At 42.4% G+C, this 23,609-nt stretch overlaps 1 protein-coding gene across 2 annotated transcripts in view; it reads left to right on the forward strand.

Moving 5' to 3' along the window:
• The window catches only part of dym (dymeclin), a 417,844-nt gene that overhangs the window by 266,047 nt on the left and 128,188 nt on the right, over nt 1–23,609 (forward strand). The window lies entirely within an intron of this gene.

The raw sequence follows: 23,609 nt of genomic DNA on the forward strand, positions 1-23,609 counted from the left end.
CTGGCCTATCATTCATAGTTACCCTTATCCTATATAGTTTGGATAAAAGTAACTTACCCTGCCTCGCCCTTTCTGCCTAAGCCCTGTGAGCCAAAGCCCTGACAGCTTTCACTCAGCTTCCCACTCACTCCTGTGAGCCAAAGCCCTGACAGCTTTCACTCAGCTTCCCACTCACTCCTGTGAGCCAAAGCCCTGACAGCTTTCACTCAGCTTCCCGCACGCTGCCCGCTGTATAGAGTGACTTTTATACTAAAAAACACAATCTCCCAGAATCCCCTGCAGCCTACTCCCACTTCCTCAGAGTTTAAACCTTTGCAAACCCGCGAAAAAAACGGATTAAATAAATAAATAAATCACAGCACTTTACTCACCCTCAGTACTCCTGCTGAGAGAGAGACGGGAGTGTAAATGTGTATGAGAGAGAGGTGAGCGTGAATGCGTGTGAGCGTAAATGTGTTTGAGCAAGAGAGGAGTGTGTGAATGCATATGAGAGAGGTGAGCGTAAATGTGTATGAGAGAGAGAAAGGGGAGTGTAAATGTGTATGAGAGAGAGGGGAGTGTAAATGTGTATGAGAGAGAGAGAGGGGAGTGTAAATGTGTATGAGAGGTATACATGGGGAGGTAGTAAATTGGATTAGACACTGGCTCAATGGAAGAAGCCAGAGAGTGGTTGTGGAGGATTGTTTCTTTGAGTGGAGGCCTGTGACTAGTGGTGTGCCACAGGGATCGGTGTTGGGTCCATTGTTGTTTGTCATCTGTATCAATGATCTGGATGATAATGTGGTAAATTGGATCAGCAAATTTGCTGATGATACAAAGATTGGAGGTGTAGTGGACAGTAAGGAAGGTTTTCAAAGCTTGCAGAGGGATTTGGACCAACTAGAAAAATGGGCTGAAAAATGGCAAATGGAATTTAACGCAGACAAGTGTGAGATATTGCACATTGGAAGGACAAACCAAAGTAGAGCGTACAGGGTAAATGGAAGGACAAACCAAAGTAGAGCGTACAGGGTAAATGGTAGGACTCTGAAGAGTGCAGTTGAACAGAGGGATCTGGGAATACAGGTACAGGATTCCCTAAAAGTGACGTCACAGGTGGATAGGGTTGTAAAGAGTGCCTTTGGTTCATTGGCCTTTATAAATCGGAGTATCGAGTATAAAAGTTGGAGTGTTATGGTAAGGTTATATAAAGCATTGGTGAGGCCGAATTTGGAGTATTGTGTACAGTTTTGGTACACAATAGTTACAGGAAGGATGTAAATAAGGTTGAAAGAATGCAGAGAAGGTGCACAAGGATGTTGCCGGGACTTGAGAAGCTAAGTTACAGAGAGAGATTGAATAGGTTGGGACTTTATTCCCTGGAGCGTAGAAGATTGAGGGGAGATTTGATAGAGATGTATAAGATTTTGATGGGTATAGATAGAGTGAATGCAAGCAGGCTTTTTCCGCTGAGGCTAGGGGAGAAAAAAACCAGAGGGCAAGGGTTAAGGGTGAAAGGAGAAAAGTTTAAAGGGAATATTAGGAGGGGCTTCTTCACGCAGAGAGTGGTGGGAGTGTGGAATGAGCTGCCGGATAAAGTGGTAAATGCAGGGTCACTTTTAACATTTAAGAAAAAGTTGGACGGGTTCATGGATGAGAGGGGTGTGGAGGGATATGGTCCAAGTGCAGGTCAGTGGGACTAGGCAAAAAATGGTTCGGCACAGACAAGAAGAGCCAAAAGGCTGTTTCTGAGCTGTAATTTTCTATGGTTCTATGGAGAGAGAGGGGGGAGTGTAAATGTGTATGAGAGAGAGGGGGGAGTGTAAATGTGTATGAGAGAGAGGGGGGAGTGTAAATGTGTAAGCGAGGGAGGGGAGTGTGTGAATGTGTATGAGAGAGTGCTGAGTGTCAATGTGTATGAGAGAGAGGTGAGGGTGCCAGTATGTGTCAGAGAGAGAGAGGTGTGTGGGTTTGAGAGAGAGGCGGGTGTATGCGTGAGAGAGAGAGGCGCAAAGGTGTGTGTGTGTGAGAGAGAGGCGGGTGTATGTGTGTGAGAGAGACAGGTGAGAATGTTAGGGGTTCTGTCAGTACTCTTCGGAGGGCAAAAGTGTTCTGTGACTGGAAAAGTTTGGGAAACCTCGGGATAAATACTTGAAAGAACAAGGGGGGGACTTGGGAATAATTAGGTAACTCTTTCATAGAGCCGGCACAGGACAATGATCTAAATGCTGTATGATTACATGAATTCGATGAATTAAGTTTCTTTTGAATTTGCTGGTGAGTTTATTAGTGGAGATCTTGTATTTATAGCCTCTAATTTTGGTTTCCCTCACAAGTGGAAACATTTACTTCACATCTATCCTATCAAACCCTTTCATTAGCTTGACAATCTCTATCACATCCTACATAAGATAATTCTTAACAGCTGCCAGTACAAATCTGTCCCTAGTTCAGCACAAATTAGTAGTTCCAAACAAAGTGCAAAGGTGGCTGGTATAGGAGATGGAAAAGTCACACAAGTGCATTACAGGTTGCTGGTCTGAGGCTGGAGTCAAGTCATGCAATTGCAGCTGGTAGAGGAAGTTTTACTGCACATTTCATCTCTGCTGGACTTGGTCTGGGAATGATGACATTGAAATAGTGCAATTAGCTTAAATTTTAAAGTTGGAAAAATTCAGTTTGAATAGATTTTAATCAAATCAAGTAAGTTGCTACTTCTGATTGAACTCTTTTGTTTTTGCAAATGCAAACCATATTCAGCAACTTATAAATAATGCATTTTATTGATGGTAACCTCTGTGATCACTCGTGCAAAAATGGAGTGATTTTAAGAGCCACATATTTAGTTGTAATTTCAAGTTTTGTAGCCTCTATTATTTGAGTCAACAGTGTATTTTCACTTTTTAACCAGTTATAGGATAGTAATAATTGAAGTCCTATGTGTACTGTATGAATTCTGCAGCATTATTGTTTGTATTTAATTTGTTCTTGCATTTGCAAATCAGATTAGGTGGAGATAAAACATAGCACCTAAGTCATTTACAGAAGTAGCTTATGGGCTCTCTAACAATAGCTGCACTGTAGCACAAAGTATGCAGGGAGAAAAAATGGCATTGTAAGGAAGGTATTAAAATAATCAAAGGTGATTTTAATCTTCATATAGATTCAATAAATCAGATTGGCAAAGGTAGCCTGGATGATGAGTTCATAGAATGCATTCAGGATACTTTTTAGAGTGGTATGATCTTGTGCTAACCAGCGAGTACGCTGTTTCAGACCTGGTAATGTGCAATGACCTTAGTTTAAAGAGGCCTCTAGTGTTAAGGACATGGCTGATGGCAAATGCCGAGTTGTTCCAAATCCCAGAAGGGAAACTTGAAACAACTGTGCTTAACTATATTTTTGCAGTTTGGTATAATGTGAGGAAAGGTTTGAAATCCAGAGAATGATGTCTCAGATGTTTTATGGTGATTTTAAATAACACAGATGTTTATTAAAAATTAAAACAATAAACTAGAAGAATACACTTAACTAAGACAATATCACTAATTTAAAAACAATTCCTAACAATATTCACTTAACTACCTTCAGAGTTAACTCTCCCCAAATTGTTCCACAACACCTTATGGATTTTAAAATCCATAAAAATCCAGCAAGAGTTACCATACCAGGCAATTACAAGTATTTAAAAAGAACAGGTGAGCATTGGCCCCTTAGTGGATGTATGGGAATTAATAATGTAAAATAACCAAGTGGCAGAAGTGTTGAACAGCTATTTTGTGTCTGTCTTCACTTTCGAAAACACACAAAACATCCCAAGAGTACTTGAAAATCAAGAGGTAAAAGGGAGGGAGGAACTTAAAACAATCTCAATCACCAGTCAAATGGTACTGGAAAAACTATTAGAATTAAAGGTTGATAAGTCCCTAGATCTGATGGCTTACAACCTGTGGTCTTAAAATAAGTGGTTGCACAGATGGTAGATGCATTGGTTGTAATCATCCAGAATTCCCCTGGAAAGGTCCCAATGGATTGGAAAAATCTCTAATGTAACAACTCTATTCAAGAAAGGAGAGACAAAACTTTTACTGGTAATTTATTAAAGAAAGAAAAAAAGCAGATCAGCTATGATCTTATTAAATTGTGGAACAGACTCAAGAGGCTGAGTGGCCTATTCCTGTTCCTAATTCATATGTCCTAAATTGTATACAAGACCCCAAGGCTAGTTGGCTAGTTAGGGAAGGAAATCTACTGTCTTTACCTGGTCTGGCTTGCATGTGACTCCAGAGCCACAGTAATGTGGTTGACTCTCAACTGCTCTCCAAGGGCAACTAGGGATGGGCAATAAATGCTGGCCAGTCAGTGATGCCCATGTCCCACGAATGAATAAAAAAAAATTCAGAGAAGGTTCACGCGACTGATTCTTGGGATGAAGAGGTTATCTTATCAGGAAAAGCCGAGCAGAATGAGCTTCTTATCCTTGGGTGTTTAAAAGTATGAAAGGTGACCTTATTGAAGCGTATTAGATCCTAAAGGGACTTGACAGGGTGAACGCTGAGAAAATGTTTCCTCTTGTGGGGAAATCAAAAACTAGGGGACAGCATTTAAAAAATAATGTGTCTCCCATCTAAGACTGAGATGAAGAGAATTTTTTTTCTCTGAGAATCATTACTCTGTGGAATTCTCTACCCCAGAGAGAAGTTCAATGCAGTGTGCTGGAGGTCGTGTTGGGGCAGCACAAGACATATCTAAAAGTGAGGTGTCAACATGATGAAGCTACAACAGAGGATGGCTTGTGTGCCAAACAGCATACGCAGCAACTGATAGAGCTAAGAGATTCCACAGCCAATGGATTGGGTCTAGGGGGTGATTCTCCCAGCCTGCTGTGCTGCTTGAGCAGGAGGCCGTGTAGCAGGCTTCCTGCTGGGCACCACAGCCTCCGCGAGTCTCCAGCTGCTGGATTTCCAGTGTTGCTAGCTCCGCGCCAGAAATTGGCGCAGAGCTGAATAATGTATTCAAATGTTCATTTAAATCTAATTAGCAGGCCTGGGACTGAAGTCTCTGGGCCTGCTAGAGATCCCCCCGCCCGCCAAGAGTGTTTTACCCCAGTGAGGTTTACAATACCTCCACACTTGCGGGTAGCTGGCGGCCTGACCCCGCTGGAGTGAAGGGGGGCCATGGAGGCCCCTCTGGATGTTGGGGGTAAGGGAGGTGCCCTCTGGGCATTGCCAGCTTGGCAGTGCCAGCTGGGGTCTCAACACTGCCCCAGGGGCAAAGTGGCAATGTCAAGGAGGCAACTTGGCACTGCCCATCAGACAGTGCCAAGAGGGCAGGTTTGGGGCGATTGGGCGGGGGCTCTGTGTGCCAACGGTGCAGGGTTGCTGTGCAGGCCAGCGACCGGGAGGCCAACAGTGCGGGGCTTCTGTGCATGCCCCAATCTCGGCCTGACACATCAGCACATGCGCAGTGGCCCACTCAGCGCTATGCTGCCGGCCTCTCCAACGGGAATAGGTCCCACCCACTGATTTTTCACAAGATTCACACTAGGGCATTCTGTGATGCACAGAGTGTGAGAGATTCATTTTGAAAATCCCGCTGAAAAAAACAGCGGGATTTATTCCAGTTTTTACACAAATTCGACACTTAGAATTTTTGGGGGGAGAATTCTAGCCCTAAACTTTGCAGTCCTGCCACAGATAATTAATAACTCAGTGGAGGAGGCGGCTTCACAAATACCCACAAACTCAATGATGGAGGAACCCAGCACATCAGTGCAAAAGACTGACGTATTTGCAATAATCTTCAGCCAGAAGTGCTGAGTGAAAGATCCATCTCCGCCTTCTCTGGAGGTCCCAGGAGATGTATGGGAACACCACCACCTGCAAGTTCCCGTCGAAACCACAGACCATCATGACTTAAAACTATATTGCTTTCATTCACTATCGCTGAGTCAAAATCCTGGAACTTCCTTCATAACAGCACTGTGGATGTACCTATGCCATGTGGACTGCAGCAGTTCAGGGAGATGGTGCACCACCACTTAAGAGAAATTGGGCATGAACAACAACAAATGCTGGCCAAGCTTGTGACACCCAGATTCCATTAAAGAATAAAACAATTCAGATGGTGCCCTTAACAACTTGTATTTATATAGTACACTTAGCAAAAAATGATCCAAAGAACTTCATGGGAACCTTGAGACCAAATGTGAAACAGAGATTAAAGCAATTTTAGGATCAAAAGCTTGGTCAAAAAGGTAAGGAGCAGAGTTTATAGAGAATTCCAGAGCTTACGAGCTTGGCATCTGAAATCACAGCCACCAATGGTGGAGTGATTAAAATCAGAAATTCTCAATCTGCATTAGAGGAGCAGAGAGATGTTAGATGGCAGTGGGGCTGGAGGTGAATATAGAAACAGGAGTGAATAAGGCCAGAGAGGGATTTAAAACAGATGCGAATAGCTGTTTAGTTGTGCAGAACTTGAGTATTGCTGAAAAAAAAAAGGCATGCTGTCGGAACATTTTGTCTTGCACTCTTCAGGACAGATTACCAAATCTCAAAGGGAACAACAATTTATATTGCATGAAAAGAGGATGCTGATTGATTGGCAAGTGAGCTCTGATTGGTAGAGTTGTGCAGAATGTACCAGGGAACATTTAACTGCCAAGTTTCTGTGACAGGCAGGTCAATTCTGGTCAAGGCATTGCCATGGAGAATGAGCTAAGGGAATGGCTGTCTGCTAAGTTCTTGTTTAATAGATATGGTGAGGGAAGATAAGAAATATTTCCCCTTATTAGAGGGACCAGTAACTGGGGGAATGATAGGTTAAATGACAGAAGATTTACAGGGAGGGAATTTGAGGAAAACCTTTCTCACCCAGAGGGTGGTGGGAATCTGAACACTCTGCCTGAAAGGTTGGTAGAGATGGGAATCCACACAACATTTAAGAAGCATTTAGATGAGTACTTGAAACACTAATATGCAAGGCTACGGACCAAGTGCAGGAAAATACGATTAGATAGTTGCTTGATGGCCGGCACAGATGCAATATCATAGAATCCCTACAGTGCAGAAAGAAGCCATTTGGCCCATTGAGCCTGCACTGACCACAAACTCACCCAGATCCTATCCCCATAACCCCACATATCTACCCTGACACTAAGAACCAATTTTCCATGGCCAATCAAACTAACCCGCACATCTCTGGAAACCGGAGCACCCAGAGAAAAAAACCATGCAGACAAACATGCAAACTCCACATAGTCAGTCACCCAAGGCCAGAATTGAACCCAGGTCCCTGGCGTTGGGAGGCAGTAGTGCTAATTACTATGCCACCGTGCCTTCCCTCTATGTACTGTAAAACGTCACGACTCTATAAAGACGCAATGGATGGACATGTTCTTTCTGTTTGCAAAGTTCACATCCCCATGTGTGAATATATGCAGCTTTAAGCACATGCAAGTGAGACACGCTGCAAACCCTACTGATTTTAAATTGGTTGTTGGTGTAATTCTTAACGCAATCAGGATTATTTTACAAGTGTTGTCCTATCGCAGCATCATATCCAATGTTGGACTCTGTTGAGTTTTGCAGCCACAGGCTGTTCGCAACAGGCTAACATTTGGCCTGTTTAAATGGAATGTCCATTCCAGTTGAAATGGAATAAACTACATATGACACTACTACTTGTCTGTATGCTTTCTCCTCCCATGAGATGAAACATACGAGTGCAGAGCACCCTGCCTTATAGTCATGAATAAATTGATAAGTCTAGCATTGTCAGCAAGTTGAATTTATTTAATGCTCATTAATTCAGAGCACTTAAGCAATCTTTTCACATCAACTCAATGTAATTTATGTGCCTTCCTTGCAAGGTTGAGCCAACTGTCCTGATTATCTTGTCAACAGTCACCATTTAAACAAAATTATATTTAATAGAATCATACAGCACAGAAACAGGCCCTTCGGCCCACCATCAAATACCAATCTATATTAATCCCATTTACCAGCACTTGTAAAATCCTGCAAAATGTTTTCAACATCAATGATGTTTCTACCCTAATTTTCTTTATAGAAGGCAGAAAAAGACTCACCTCAAACATAGATAATGACCATGCAGCACCTTCCCCAAGTAGCTATTCATGGGCCAGTCTATATAATGTGAGCATGCTGCCTCACATAGGGTTGCATTATTCCTGAGCTTCACCTGCACTCACACAATGTGCATTTTTCATTCAGCTACTAATTAGTAATCAGGAGAAAAACTCTTTTTTCTTATCCATGTAAACCATAGACACTGAGTCTAATTAAAATACTTCAGAATTAGGTCCAACACTGCCGTTCCTTGTTGGACCCTCTACATATTGACCTAAAAAGTTCTCCTGTACACATTTCAAGAAATCCACTCTATCCAAGCCCTTAACACCAATTGTTGGGAAAGTTGAAATCACCTAATATAATTACACCTCCGTGAATTATGTACATTTTGCTCCTTAATTTCCTGCTGACTATCTGGAGGTCTATAATAAACACCTAGCGATGTGGCTGTCTCTTTTTTTATTCCTAAGCTCTACCCACAAAGCTTCACCTGATACCCCCTCCAAGATATATCTCCCTGCTGCAGTAACAGGCTCCTTAACTAACAATGCATTGCCTCATTCCCTTTTATCCCCTCCCCTGTCTCACCTGAAGATTCTATATCCTGAAATGTTGAGTTGCCAATCCTGCCCCTCCCTCAACCAAGTCTCTGTGATGGCTACTATATCACGATTCCACATGCCAATCCTCACCCTTAACTCGTCTCTTTTTACCTATAATACTCCTGGCATTTAGAGGCTAAACACAGTAAGAAGTTTAACAACACCAGGTTAAAGTCCAACAGGTTTATTTGGTAGCAAAAGCCACAAGCTTTCGGAGCCTTAAGCTCCTTCTTCAGGTGAGTGGGAATTCTGTTCACAAACAGGGCATATAAAGACACAAACTCAATTTACAGAATAAGGGTTGGAATGCGAATACTTACAGCTAATCAAGTCTTAAAGGTACAAACAATGTGAGTGGAGAGAGGCTATTTAGAGGCTATCCAGCCTTGTCTGATTCCCTAGAAACTTAATACAGCTGTACTCCCTCTAACTTGATTGTTTTACTGTAATATGCTGTGTCCCTATTCGGCTAACAGTCTGTGTCCCCTCCCCCTGTCGAATTAAACTCCTCCCAACAGCACTAGCAAACCCGCCTGCAAGGATGTTAGTCCCACTCTGGTTCAGATGTAAACAGTCCTACTTGTCCCAATTAAGAGAAAAAATAGAAAATGTAGTGCTCCTTCAATTAAATATGGGCCATAATTTAATGTGTGAATGCCTGGGTGAGGTTGAAATCAAATGCCTGATGTACCTAGAGTAGATAAAATCTGACTTGAGATAATGGTCAGTTATGTACAGCAGAGTTAGCAATTTAGCATTCAGCACACCTTCACTTCTGTCTCCTGGAAATGTTGTCTTTCCACAACTAGCAAAATGTATTTTCATTGTTTGCTTGCAAGCAATGCTTGTGCTTCTAAAATCAATACTCCAACCATTATTTTTTCCTGCCTGTATGTAAAATTCTCTAATGTGTTTTGGCTTCGAAATTAACTATTGTTTAATAACTAAATACTGATGAACAATACTGTTTTGAATTTAAGACAGTACATCAACATTATTGTTACTCATAGCCCGCTGAATTAGTTCACATGGTTTGTGACCTCATCAGAACAAGTCAAAGAAGCTGAGGAAATGCAGAGAAGGCGAAAGGGAATTATAGAAACACATCTCACTAGATAGTTGCACTTATTTTGTAGCTTAATTGTAAAGGTATCATCTTGCATGCCCCATAAAACCCACATCCTGAATATATTTTATTAATGATCCTGTTTGAGACTCTGCCAACAGGAACTCTGTTTACTGCAGAACAAGGCACGCAATGTCAAGTTTTCTTTTGCACTGGAGAGACACTAAGTTGGTAAATTCAGCCCTTTAACCACGATCAGTTTGGTGCTTAATCATTCTGATTGTATTACTCTGTTTCCCCTCCTTGCACTGTGCATAACTTATGTTATATTGTGTCGTGTACCTCTCAGCCTCTTTAAAGTCCAATCTGAAGCATATAGTTTGCATGAAAAATGGTGCCTAAATTCATTGTGTAGAAGCTCAATTGTTGAGCACATTCAAGATAGAAATTAGATTAATGCCATAAAGCTTTGTGTTTTTGCTGGAGCTCATTGCCTTGCAATAACAGGAAGAATTATAGAAAACAGTTAAGCACATGATTGCTCTGCCCCCTCCCACAGTTTGTAAGTCAATGAAGATATAACTTTGGTAATACTATTTTGGTGGAGGGGGATATTTTAGCACAAAGTAATTGGGATGATTGTGGAACGTTTTTAGACATTACATAACAATTGGATAAAGTTCCCGTGAGGAAAGTGAAGCATTCTGTGAAATGTGTAGCACTTACAAACAGCTCATAATTTAGTAATTTTTATGCTACAAAATTAAATAACCCAATTATTTGATTTTAGTGACGTAAATAGCGCAGTAAAGTGTTCAAGAATACAAGATAAATTGCGGCATGGACCACATGGTAATTTTTTTTTCTGATAAATCACTCCTGAAAGATTTGAAAAATACTGGCCCGTGATCTAAGTTTTAAAAGCTTATGTTACCAATGATTACTGTACACATTCAGATAATATCATAGCTGGAGCCTTGGCCAATGATGCAGTGGCTCCCAATGTCACCCCAGTCTTGTGCACTTTGTTCAGTCTTTTCTAGGGCTTGTTGCATGAAATGTTATGGGGCACAGTAACCCAATAGATGTGATGCTGGTCAAGCAATCTAGGGGTCATAAACTTAAATTCTATCATGCAAAGTTATAAAAATCAGTTCAATTAGCCTAGTAATTTTGGGCTAGCATCAGAAATTCGTCACTAAAGCTGCCAGGTTGTTGCTAAAAAATGGAATTGCTTTCCTAATACCCTTCAGCTACCCACTAGGGTATGTCCTTCGCTTTCAGCTCCACACCATGTGATTAAAATGTCCTATGTTTCAGGGTACCAAGGGTGGCCAAGGGAATAATGGATGCATTGGTTGGCATCTTCCAAAATTCTGTAGACTCTGGAACAGCCCCGGCAAATTGAGCGTAGCAAAAAATCTATTTTTTTTTAAAAAGTGGCAGGGATAAAACAGGGAATTACACACCATTTAGCCTAACATCAGTAGTAAGGAAAATGCTACAGTGTATTATAACGGTTGCGATCACGGGATGTTTAGAAAATATCAATGGGATTAGACAAAGCCAGCATTGGCTTTATGAAAGGGAAATCGTGTTTGACAAACATACTGGAGTTTTTTGAGGGCGCAACGAGTAGCATAGATAAGGGTGAACCAGTGGATGTACTAAGTTTTCAGCTTTTGATAAAATCCCACACGAGATTTCTGCGCAAAATTAAAATGCATGTGATTGGGGGTAATATATTGCCATGGATTGAGAATTGGTTAGCAGACAGGAAATAGAGAGTAGAAATAAATGTGTCTTTTCAAAGCAGTAGGACCAGTGCTTGGGCCCCAGCTATTCACAGTATACAACAATGATTTGGATAAGAAAACGAAAAGTATTGTTTTCAAGTTTGCTGACAATGCAAAACTTGGTGGGAATGTGAGTGGTGAGGAGAATGTTAAGAGGCTTCAAGGTGATTTAGACAAGTTGAATGTGAGGTCAAGTACATGGCAGATGCAATATAATGTGGATAAATGTGAAGTTATCCACTTTGGACGGAAGAACAGAATGGCATAGTATTACTTAATGGTGATAGATTATGAAATGTTGACGTACAAAGGGACCTACGTGTCCTAGGACACCAGTCACTGAAAGCAAGCATGCAGATAGAGCAATCAGTTAGGAAGGCAAGTAGGCCTTCATTGCAATAGGACTTGAGTACAGGAGTAAGAATAACATACTGCAGTTGTAGAGGGCCTTGGCGAAACTACATCTGTAATATTGTATGCAACTGGTCTCCTTATCAAAGAAAGGATATACTTGCCATAGAGGGAATGCAGCAAAGATTCACCAGACTGATTTCTGGAATGTCAGGTTTGTCATACAAGAGAGATTGTGTCAACTGGGCATGTATTCACTAGAATTGAAAAGAATGAGAGGAATCTCATCGAAACGTGTAAAATTCTGATGGGGCTGGACAGACTGGATACAGGGATGTTCTTTCCTCTGGCTGGGAAGAGGGGTCTAGAACGAGGGATCACAGTCTAAAGATATGGGATAGGCCATTTAGAACTGCGGAGGAGAAACTTCTTCACTTGGTGGTGAACCTGTGGAATTCTCTACCAGAGAAAGTTGTGGAGGCCAAGTCATATATTTTAGAACAAAATTGAATTTTAGACGCTAAACATCTTAAGGGGTACGGGTGTATAGTGTTGAGATAGAGGATCAGTTATGATATTGAATGACAGAGCAGGTTCAAAAGGCCAAATGACCTACTCTTGCTCCTATTTTCTATGTTCCTATGGCCTCACACAAGCCAAGGATCTGTGATAAATACTATCTTACCAGAATTAATCCAAAGAACAAATTGAGGGTGGGAAATGGGAGAAATGAATAGCACTCGAAAGGGAGACACTGAATAGTACACGCAATTATTTATCTGGTGCTAGACACCACACTTTGAATTTTGAAATGAACGAATCTGACCAACACAGCTCTTTCTAAATGATCTTCTGAACTTTCCAACTGGCCAGAGTTAGAATTTGCTCTTTGCAGACCCAATGTCTCCATGGTGTCAGTCACAGCATTTGTGGGAGAACTCTTTGTGTGATTATGATCATCTGCAGATGGCTGTGTATAAGCCACTCACTTCTCGGAACCCACCTACAGAACTGCAGAAACATTAGAAGCACTCAATATCCTCTTCACCTGCAACAGACCTTGCTACTATATGGTTCTGGATCCTCGCCTTTTGAAGAAACAACAGGAAATGAAAAAGACAGATAGTTACATCAATACTTGATGCTTTCACTGAGAGATGAAAAGTTAAGACTTTTGGTATGTAATGCAGCTGTAATCAACTTTGGGTGGGGTAAAACAGGAAGTGTGTTAAAGAAGTCAAAAAGGTCAATTGCTTGGTCTCGGCGTCATGCTGTTGCATCAGTGCTGTCAACAGTCTACTCATGAGGGGTGTAGGGCTCCTACCTACCATGATCCTGCTTGACCTGTAAGCAGTACAGAGTGGGGAATATTAGCGAAATTCGTAAACAGCACCCTACACAGCACTCCTTTTACCACAGAATCTCCAACTCAGCACCACCACTTTGCAACAGATAGTCCAGGTGCTATAAAGACTAAGTTGGAGCAAAGCTTGCAAATACTAAACAAAATATGTTAGGTTGCCTCACTACACCTCTGACTAGAACCTCTGATTTTCAGAAGTGTGTTATAAAAGGGGAAACTTCTTCCTGTATTCCTGAGAAGAGAAGCGACAAATTTTGTGCCACGCGTTTCATCCAGAACAAGCAAGTGTGCAAAGGAGAGTCCACTTGTCGCGACATTACTGGAAATGTCTGAAAAAGATTTTGTATCCATCACATCTCTTCCAGGCCTGGAAGACAGCACTGATCTATTTTACCAACACCTTCCAGGTATGAAGAAAGTGGCTCTCTGCCCCCAAATGAGTCACCTCTTTAATGCATTTTCTGTAGCCAGAGTTTCATTATCAAAAGTGGCAGTTTTGTTCCAGACAGTCTTTATCAAGATGTATCCAGTTTTAGGGCAGTCGTCCACCATTTAAATGCTACTAACAAACCAGGTTCTGCAACAGCCGATCAGCTTAAAAGCTTGACTCCATTTGTGTATGTTATGTGTACGTGGAGCTTAAATGAATCAGAAGGCGATACCTATCTCTCAAACTTGCATCATATTTGTGTAGCCCTAATTTTTTCAGGATCACAGAATTGAACATAAGAACATAAGAAATAGGAGCAGGAGTAGGCCATCTAGCCCCTCGAGCCTGCCCCGCCATTCAATAAGATCATGGCTGATCTGACGTGGATCAGTACCACTTACCCGCCTGATCCCCATAACCCTTAATTCCCTTACCGATCAGGAATCCATCCATCCGCGCTTTAAACATATTCAGCGAGGTAGCCTCCACCACCTCAGTGGGCAGAGAATTCCAGAGATTCACCACCCTCTGGGAGAAGAAGTTCCTCCTCAACTCTGTCTTAAACCGACCCCCCCTTTATTTTGAGACTGTGTCCTCTAGTTTTAACTTCCTTACTAAGTGGAAAGAATCTCTCCGCCTCCACCCTATCCAGCCCCTTCATTATCTTATAAGTCTCCATAAGATCCCCCCTCATCCTTCTAAACTCCAACGAGTACAAACCCAATCTCCTCAGCCTCTCCTCATAATCCAAACCCCTCATCTCCGGTATCAACCTGATGAACCTTCTCTGCACTCCCTCCAATGCCAATATGTCCTTCCTCATATAAGGGGACCAATACTGCACACAGTATTCCAGCTGCGGCCTCACCAATGCCCTGTACAGGTGCATCAAGACATCCCTGCTTTTATATTCTATCCCCCTCGCAATATAGGCCAACATCCCATTTGCCTTCTTGAAGCTATAAGGCTGATGAGGCATTCCGTCTTCACAGTCCTGAGTTGGTGGATCAAGGGTAGTTGGATGGAGGGGAGAAGTTGGGTCTGATTGGGGTTTAGTCATGTGATCAGGAGTATCCTCGCAACTAGAGGAGAGTTTTTTTCTCTGATTACCATTGATTTCAGTTTTGTGAGGTGATGCCGCCCTTGGTCAAATATTGTACTGATGTCGAGGGCAATCAGTCTTACCTTTTGAGTTTTGCTCTTTTATCCATGTTTGGACCAAGATTGTAATAACGTCTGGAGCCAAGTGACCCTAGCAGAGCCCAACTAATCCTCCGGGAACAGATTATTGCTTATTAAGTGCCACTTGATAGCACTGTTAAAGACACCTTCCATTATTTTACCGATGATTAAATATAGATTGATGGGGTGGTAATTGGCCAGTTTGGATTTATGCTGCCTTTTGTGGACAGGACATTACTGAGCAATGTTCCACATTGTCGGGCAGGTGTCAACATTGTAGCTGTACTAGAATACCTTGACTAAGGGCTAGGCTAGTTCTGGAGCACAAGTATTCAGTACTGCAGCTGAGTTGTTGCCAGGACTCATCATAACTTTTGCTGTGTGCGGTGCCTTCCGCAGTTCCAAATTGACTGGCATCAGTGATGCTGGGAATCTCAGGAGGAGACTAAGATGGGATCATCCACTCAGCATTTCTGAGTGAAGCTGTTCACAAATGTTTCTGCTTTGTCCTTTGCACTGACACAATATGCTCCCCGTCATTGAGGATGGGGTGTTTGTGAAGCTTTCTCCGGATAGTTGGATAATTTTCCACTACCATGCACAACTGGGTGTGGCAAGACTGCAGAGTATGATTGACTCCTTTGGTTATGGGATAGCTTCTGCTTGCAGCTTCAACAGGTTGGCATCTCCTTTTCCAATGCATCATGCACTGCTCCTGGCATGCTGTCCTGATTCCTTTGAACCAGAGTTGATTCCCTAGCTCGATGATGATATTGAATCGAAGGATATGCCGGGCCATGAGATTACAGATTGTGCTTAAATCTAGTACCGCTACTGCTGATGGCCCAACTCGATACCCAATTTTGAGCTGCTAGATCTTCAAGAAAATTCTAAACCTATAGACAGGAATGTAGCTGTTCAGTTGTTTAACTTTCAAAAGCTATTTTGATTTTTAAAAAAGACTTGTATTTATATAGTGCTTTTCATAACCACTGGATATCTCAGAAGTGTTTTGCAGCCAATTAAGTATTTTTTCAAGTGTAGTCACTGTTGTAGGAAACACAACAGCCAATATGTAGACCACAAACACCGACAATTGGCAATGACTAGATAATCTATTTATATTGACTGGGACTCACTTAGTGCTGGGGCGTGGATGGGGCAGAGTTTGTAAAGAGCAACCAGGACGGCTTCTTGAAACGATATGTAGATAGTCCAACTAGGGAAGGGGCCATACTGGACCTGGTACTGGGGAATGAGCCCGGACAGGTTCAGGAACCACAATTCAGTGAGCTTTAAGGTACTGATGGATAAAGATAAGTGTAGTCCTCAGGTGAAGGTGATAAGTTGGGGGAAGGCTAATTACAACAATATTAGGCAGGAACTGAAGAATGTAGATTGGGGCAGATATTTGAGGGCAGATCAACATCTGGCATGTGGGAGGCTTTCAAGTGTAAGTTGGTAGGAATTCAGGGCAAGCAAATTCCTGTAATGATGAAGGATAAGTCTGGCAAGTTTCAGGAACCTTGGATAACGAGAGACATTGTGGGCCTGATCAAAAAGACAAAGGAAGCATTTGTCAAGGCTAGGAGGTTGGGAACACACGAAGCAAGTAAGGAATACAAGGAAAGTAGAAAGAAACTTAAGCAAGGTTTCAGGAGGGCTAAAAGGGTCACATAAAGTCATTGGCCCGCAGGATTAAGGAAAATCCCAAGGCTTTACATAAAGAGCAAGAGGGTAGCCAGGGAGAGAGTTGGCCCACTCAAGGACAGTAAGGAGTCTAACAACACCAGGTTAAAGTCCAACAGGTTTATTTGGTAGCAAACGCCACTAGCTTTCGGAGCGCTGCTCCTTCATCAGATGGAGTGGAAATCATTAAGGCAGATTTCCACTCCATCTGACGAAGGAGCAGCGCTCCGAAAGCTAGTGGCGTTTGCTACCAAATAAACCTGTTGGACTTTAACCTGGTGTTGTTAGACTCCTTACTGTGTTTACCCCAGTCTAACGCCGGCATTTCCACATCATGACCACTCAAGGACAGCAGAGGGAATCTATGCATGGAGTCAGAGGAAATAGGCAAGGTATTAAATGAGTACTTTGCGTCAATATTCACCAAAGAGAAGGACTTGGTGGATGATGAGTCTGGGGAAGGGTGTGTAGCTAGTTTGGTCATGTTGAGATCAAAAAGGAGGTATTGGGGGTCTTGAGAAACATTAAGGTAGACAAGTCCCCAGGGTCTGATGGGATATACCCCAGAATACTGAGAGGGGCAAGGGAGGAAATTGCTGGGGCATTGAGCGAAATCTTTGTATCCTCACTGGCTACGGGAGATCCCAGAAGATTGGAGAATAGCCAATGGTGCTCCTCTGTTTAAGAAAGGTAGCAAGGATAATCCAATTAATTACAGGCCAGTGAGCCTTATGTCAGTGGCAGGGAAATTAATGGAGAGGATTCTTCCAGACCGGACTTACTTCCACTTGGAAATAAGTCGACGTATCAGCAAGAGGCAACATGTTTTGTGAAGGGGATGTCGTGTCTTACTAACTTGATCGAGTTTTTCGCGGAATTGATGAAGATGATTGATGAGGATAGGGCTGTGGATGTGATCTACATGGACTTCAGTAAGGCCTTTGACAAGGTCCTTCATGGCAGACTGGTACAGAAGATGAAGTCGCACGGGATCAGAGGTGAGCTGGCAAGATGGATACATAACTGGCTCTGTTATGGAGACAGTAAGAGTTTTAACAACACCAGGTTAAAGTCCAACATGTTTATTTGGTAGCAAATACCATTAGCTTTCGGAGCGCTGACGAAGGAGCAGCGCTCCGAAAGCTAATGGTATTTGCTACCAAATAAACCTGTTGGACTTTAACCTGGTGTTGTTAAAACTCTTACTGTCTTCACCCCAGTCCAATGCCGGCATCTCCACATTCTGTTATGGAGGACAGAGGATAGCAGTGGAAGGATGCGTTTCTGAATGGAGGGCTGTGGCTAGTGGCGTTCCTCAGGGATCAGTGCTGGGACCTTTGCTGTTTGTAATATGTATAAATGATTTGGAGGAAAATGTAACTGATTTGATTAGTAAGTTTGCAAATGACACAAAGGGTGGTGGAATTGCATATGGCGATGAGGACCATCAGAGGATACTGCAGGATATAGATCGGTTGGAGACTTGGGCGGAGAGATGGCAGATGGTGTTTAACCTGGACAAATGTGAGGTAATGCATTTTGGAAGGTCGAGATGGGAAATAAACAGTAAATGGCAGAACCCTTAAGTGTATTGATAGGCAGAGGGATCTGGGTACACAGGTCACTGAAAGTGGCAACATAGGTGGAAAAGGTAGTCAAAAAGGTATACGGATGGCATGCTTGCCTTCATTGGCCGGGGCATTGAATTTAAAAATTGGCAAGTCATGTTGCAGCTTTATAGAACCTTAGTTAGGCCGCACTTGGAATATAGTGTTCAATTCTGGTCGCCACGCTACCAGAAGGATGTGGAGGTTTTGGAGAGGGTACAGAAAAAATTTACCAGGATGTTGCCTGGTATGGAGAGCATTAGCTATGAGGAGAGGTTGGAGAAACTTAGTTTGTTCTCACTGGAACGACGGAGGTTGAGGGGCGACCTGATAGAAGTCTACAAGATTATGAGGGGCATGGATAGAGTGGATAGTCAGAAGCTTTTTCCCGAGGTGGAAGAGTCAATTACTGGAGGGCATAGGTGTGAGGGTCAAGGTTTAAAGGAGATGTATGAGGCAAGTTTTTTTACACAGAGGGTGGTGGGTGCCTGGAACTTGCTGCCAGGGGAGATAGTGGAAGCGGATACGATAGTGACTTTTAAGGGGCGTCTTGGCAAGTACATGAATAAGATGAGAATAGAGGGATATGGTCCCCGGAAGGGTAGGACCATATCCTTCTATTGGGCAGCATGGCCGGTGCAGGCTTGAAGGGCCGAAGGGCCTGTTCCTGTGCTGTAATTTTCTTTGTTCTTTGTTCTTATTGTGATGTTGATTGAGGGATAAATATTGGTCAGGACACCAGGGATAACTTTCCTTCTCTTCTGCAAAATAGTACCATGGGATCTTTTGCATCCACCTATTGAGCTTCGGTATAATGACTCATTCAAAGGTGGATACAAAAGTGCAGCACCCTCTTAATGTTGCACTGGAGTGTCAGCCTTGATTTTTGTGCTCAAGCCCTGAAATGTGACTTGAACCCAGAACCTTGTGGCTCAGAAGTGAAAGTGCACCTTCTTCCATCAGGGAAAAAGATATAAAAGTCTGAGATAATGTACCAACTGACTCAAGAACAGCTTCTTCCTTGCTGCCATCAGACTTTTGAATGGACCTACCTCGTATTATGTTGATCTTTCTCTACACCCTGGCTATGACTGTAACATGACATTCTGCACTCTCTCCTTTCCACTCTATGAATGGTGTGCTTTGGCTGTATAGTGCACAAGAAACAATATTTTCACTATATTAATACATGTGGCAATAATAAATCAAATCATAAACTGGGATTATCCGGTCTTGCCGCTGTGAATGGAGATTTGGCTGAGCGTCAAATTCTCCGTTCTCGCTGAAACGACAGTGGGGTGTGAATGGCTGGAGAAATCCAGCTGAGATCTCTATATCCTTCAATTATTTGGGAATGGACATGGATGGAATAATATCAGTGTGCTCATACTTAATCAGGGCATCAGTTAGCTCAGATGGCTGGTTTGTGATGAAGTGGTGCCAACAACACAGGTTCAATTCCCATACTGGCTGAGGTTATTCATGAAGGTCCCACATTCTCAACCTTGCCCCTCACTTGAGGTATGGTGATCCTCAGGTTAAATCACCACTAGTCATCTCTCCCCCTCAATGTGGGAGCCTATGGACATCTGGGATTAAGACAACTTTACTTTTTACTAAATCAGGGGTATTGTAAGAAAATAAAAGAACACAGATATATTAGAGAAGTGGGGATATATTTGATAATTGTGAAATGATAGATTTTGGAGATATGGCTACAGTTTATGAGTGCAGTGAGTGGTCTTGGACACACCATTACATCCAGGACACTGGAAAAGATGTCATAAGACTTCATTAGGATGATAACAAGGCCACATTTCATCTGCATGTAATAACTTCAGTCCCACGATCAATACCAAAAAGACTGAAGTCACATACCAGCCCCACAGAAGCAGTATGTGAAATCAACAAATTTATCTACTTAAGTAGCACCCTGTCCAAACTAAGTCCCTTTGACGGCAAAGTCACTGCTGGAATAGCTAATGCCTGTGTTGCCTTTGACAAGCTACAAAAAAATTATCTGGGAATGAAGAGGATTAGTCCCTCAAAGGTGGAAGGCATACAGAGCAGTTACGTTTTCCACTCTTGTATGTCTGTGAAAGACATGGGCAATGCCATTCAGGCATGCAAACAAGTTGCCCCATTTTCACATTACCTGCAAGCGGAGACGCCTTGAAATTAGATGGTAAGACCAGATTCCTTATATTGGGATTGTACCCCTGACTGACATGCCTACCATCCACTCTCTGCTGAAAAGTGCACAAATAAATGGGCAGGACAAGTTGCCAGAATGTCTGATGAGCATTTGCCAAAAATTAAGGGGAAATGTTCATCTGGAGGCCAGAAAAAGTGCTTCAAGAACATATTCTTGATAGAGTTTCAACGTTGCCCCAGAGATATGGACCTTGCACAGGATTGCTTTATGTGGCACAGGATTGCTTTATGTGGCACAGTCTCATCAGCAAAGACACTACCTCCTATGAACAGAACCTGCCAACATGAGCTTTAAAAGTCCAGGGTCACAAGAACAAATACGTGTATCCAACACGCTGAAATTGGACTAATTGGACACATTGCACCTGAAACTTAATGAAATTCTAGTTGATAAGAACATAAGAGCATAAGAAATAGGAGCAGGAGTAGGCCATCTAGCCCCTCGAGCCTGCCCCGCCATTCAATAAGATCATGGCTGATCTGAAGTGGATCAGTTCCACTTACCCGCCTGATCCCTATAACCCCTAATTCCCTTACCGATCAGGAATCCATCTATCCGTGATTTAAACATATTCAACGAGGTAGCCTCCACCACTTCAGTGGGCAGAGAATTCCAGAGATTCACCACCCTCTGAGAGAAGAAGTTCCTCCTCAACTCTGTCCTAAACTGACCCCCCTTTATTTTGAGGCTGTGCCCTCTAGTCCTAGCTTCCTTTCTAAGTGGAAAGAATCTCTCCACCTCTACCCTATCCAGCCCCTTCATTATCTTATAGGTCTCTATAAGATCCACCCTCAGCCTTCTAAATTCCAACGAGTACAAACCCAATCTGCTCAGTCTCTCCTCATAATCAACACCCCTCATCTCTGGTATCAACCTGGTGAACCTTCTCTGCACTCCCTCCAAGGCCAATATATCCTTCCGCAAATAAGGGGACCAATACTGCACACAGTATTCCAGCTGCGGCCTCACCAATGCCCTGTACAGATGCAGCAAGACATCTCTGCTTTTAAATTCTATCCCCCTTGCGATATAGGCCAACATCCCATTTGCCTTCTTGATCACCTGTTGCACCTGCAGACTGGGTTTTTGCGTCTCATGCACAAGGACCCCCAGGTCCCTTTGCACAGTAGCATGTTGTAATTTTTTTCCATTTAGATAATCCAATTTGCTATTATTTCCTCCAAAGTGAATAACCTCGCATTTGTCAACGTTATACTCCATCTGCCAGATCCTTGCCACTCACTCAGCCTATCCAAATCTCTCTGCAGACCTTCTCTGCCCTCCACACGATTCACTTTTCCACTTATCTTTGTGTCTTCTGTGATATCATGGTCATCTTCGATTATGAAGGATGAACACAAAAACGAGGATAAGGGTATAATTAGAATGAGTGAATTCAATAACTAGAACTGTATTTATTAGAGCATTGGAATTTAAGGGAGAAACCAATAAAAGTTTTCTAATTTTTGAGAAGACAAATAATGAGAATGCTCTTCTCACCCTCATGGTTGCTTATACTGAGAGTCTAAATTTTGGCAATTACTTTAAAACTGGAAAAATGCACCTACTTTCAATAAAAGCAAAATACTACGGATGCTGGAGATCTGAAATAAAAACGAAAAATACTGGAAAAACTCAGCAGATTCAGCAACATCCTTGAAGCGAAAGAAACAGAGTTAATGTTTCCAATGTGACTTCTTTGGAGCTGCTTGCTTTCAATTTTTACTCCAGTTTGATAACAGCCGTTTAACAAAAAAAGGTGCCCCATGTGAGTAGTATATTGGTCGCACAGTGGTTAGCGCTGCTGCTTCACAGCATCAGGGACCTGGGTTCGATTCCCGGCTTGGGTCACTGTCTGTGTGGAGTGTGCACGTTCTCCTCGTGTCTGCGTGGGTTTCCTCCGGGTGCTCCGGTTTCCTCCCACATTCTGAAAGACGTGCTGGTTAGGTGCATTGACCCGAACAGGTGCCGGACTGTGGTGACTCGGGGAATTTCACAGTAACTTCATTGCAGTGTTAATGTGAGCCTTACTTGTGACTAATAAATAAACATTTAACTTTAAATAAGAAGAATATTGATTGGGAGCTGTGCTGTTATTCACAAAATATATGATCTGCTTTGAATACTTTTATGTGCTAGCATAATGGTTTATTTACAGTGTAGTATGTCAGTTCAAATAGAATCAGGATTAAAAGGAACAATGATTAAAGATGTACAGCATTGCCTCGCCATTGCTATTTTGGTCATATGAAGTATACTCACCAGCAATATTTACGTTAAGCATAGATATTTTGCAAAATAATACGGATTTCGGAGAACACTCCCTGAAACTATCAATTATCATTAGTATAGTGGAGCCCCACCTGTGTATCTTCTCTTGTCATTTTCTGCCCATTTAATTCTTTTGAATCCCAGTTCTTTATAGTTTGGGGGTTTGGCTAGGTATCAATGTTTGAAGGTTTCCTCAACAGCTTTATGATTAATGCATTGCCCGAAATGATAATTATATATAGTACGAAGGTTCCAGATTCAATTCCCTTAATTAGCTAGTCTCAGTCAGAAAAGCAGTAAAGAATTCTACCATCGATCGCAGAATTCTTGGGCTAAGGAGTGGAAAAATTGGCAAGAAGTCCTTCCTCATAATTGTAAACAAATGAACTTTGATGAAAAATGTGTGCATATGGCTGAAGATTAAAATCAGGCTTATCTGCGGCAAAGATCACTTTCCAGGATCACACTCGAACAGCAGGAATTATCTTGATAACAATCTAAAGTGGAGCCCCAGATGTTTGTTTCCCATGCCTCGCAAAATAAGTGACAAATTGTAGTGGTTCTACCACCACCTTGAAAATGATGAGCTCCTGAGATGCACTATGCTTAGTAAGAATCAAAATAATCATTAAAACTAGGAGGTAATTCAACCCCTCTAGCCTGCTCCACTTGTATTCTTGAGGAATACAAAGATAGCAGAAAAGTGCTTAAACAGGGACTTAGGAGGTCAAAAAGAGGACCTTGGCGGGCAAGATTAAGGAGAATCCCAAGGCTTTTTATGCATATATAAGGAGGAAGAGGATCTCTAAGGAAAGGGTAGGTCCACTCAAGGACAGTGGAGAGAATTTATGTGGAGCCAGATGAGGTGGGTGAGATCCTTAACTAAATCTTTGCATCTGTATTCACAAAGGAGAAGGATGTGGTGGATGGTGAGTGTAGAAAGGAGGATGTTGACATTCTAG

Source organism: Mustelus asterias, chromosome 1 (assembly GCF_964213995.1).
Source record: "Mustelus asterias chromosome 1, sMusAst1.hap1.1, whole genome shotgun sequence".
In the NCBI taxonomy this organism is placed as follows: domain Eukaryota; kingdom Metazoa; phylum Chordata; class Chondrichthyes; order Carcharhiniformes; family Triakidae; genus Mustelus; species Mustelus asterias.